Raw genomic sequence first — 1614 nt, 5'->3', positions numbered from 1 at the left:
CTCGGCCTCCCAAAGTGCTGGGATTACAGGCTTGAGCCACCGCGCCCAGCCAGAAGGGACTTAATGTTGAATGAAAGGGAGGAATTTTAAAATCCACATAAAAAACATTGGTTTTTTTTATTGGTTTTTTTTTTTTTTGAGATGGAGTCTCGCTCTGTTGCCCAGGCTAGAGTGCAGTGGCGTGAGCTGAGCTCACTGCAACCTCTGCCTCCTGGGTTCAAGTGATTCTCCTGCCTCAGCCTCCTGAGTAGCTGAGATTACAGGCATGTGCCACCATGCCCAGCTAATTTTGTGTTTTTAGTAGAGATGGAGTTTTGCCAATTTGCCCCGGCTGGTCTCAAACTCCTGACCTCAGGTGATCCACCTGCCTGGGCCTCCCAGCGTGCTAAGATTACAGCTGTGAGCCACCGTGCCTGGCCATTTTTCTTAAAATATACTAATCTACAATGTCACTTCCCCTCCATGCTTGACTTCTACCTTTACCTTCTGATAATCGCGATCATCTTGTGGGGATCAGGATTCTCCAGGATTACATTTTGGCCCCACCTTGAGCAGTTGTGGGACCTTGGGGAAGTTACTTGACTTTTCCATCTATATTTATTCTGTAAAATCTGTAAAATGGGACTATTTCTGAGGGTAAAATGAGTATGCCACAGTTGGAAAAGTGTCAGGCACATAATGCTTGCCAGATGTTGACTATTCATCCTTATCCAATGAGGACAATGGTATCCCACTGTGGGGTTCTCAATTTTGTATAAGATAAGAATGCTTTATGATTTGTTAGTAAAAGAATTATCTGAGGCCGGTTGTGGTGGCTCATGCCTGTAATCCGAGCACTTTGGGAGGCCGAGGTGGGTGGATCACCTGAGGTAAGGAGTTCAAGACCAGCCTGACCAACATGGTGAAACCCTCATCTCTACCAAAAAAAATACAAATATTAGCCAGATGTGGTGGTGTGCGCCTGTAGTCCCAGCTACTCGGGAGGCTGAGGCTGGAGAATCGCTTGAACCTGGGAGGTGGAGGCTGCATTGAGCCGAGATTGTTCCACTGCACTCAAACCTGGTCAATAGAGTGACATTCCATCTCAAAGAATAAATAAATAAGTAAATAAAAGAAATATCTGAATACCCCTGCCATGGAAAGAAGAAACAGAAGGAGAAAAGGGAGTTGGTAGGTCCTAGCATTACAGAACTGGGAAGGATGTGTTCAGTCCCTATTTTATAGACCGGGAGGGGAAAGTGTGATGTCTTCCAGGCTTTCATTCAGGATACACAGCCATGACTTTCTATTGAGAGTGGGACCAGGGCCCTGGGCGTAGCTATGGTCAAGTTGCAGACAAGAACTAACACTTGTAAGACAAGAGAGAAGCATTTAGTTAGAAAAGCAGTCAAAAACTTGCGTATAACTACATTTGGTGAGCAAATGAAAGCTGTCAGACTCTGAAAAACAGAAATGCTGGTGGAACTGACTTTAGTAACTGGGGTTTTCTTTCTTTCTTTCTTTCTTTTTTTTTGAGACAGTTTCACCCTTGCCACCCAGGCTGGAGTGCAAGGGAGCGATCTCGGCTCACTGTGCAACCTCAGCTTCCTGGATTCAAGCAATTCTCCTGCCTCA

This window comes from Colobus angolensis, unplaced genomic scaffold (genome assembly GCF_000951035.1).
Source record: "Colobus angolensis palliatus isolate OR3802 unplaced genomic scaffold, Cang.pa_1.0 Scaffold423, whole genome shotgun sequence".
NCBI lineage: Eukaryota > Metazoa > Chordata > Mammalia > Primates > Cercopithecidae > Colobus > Colobus angolensis.
Note: the sequence above shows the minus strand (reverse complement) of the source record.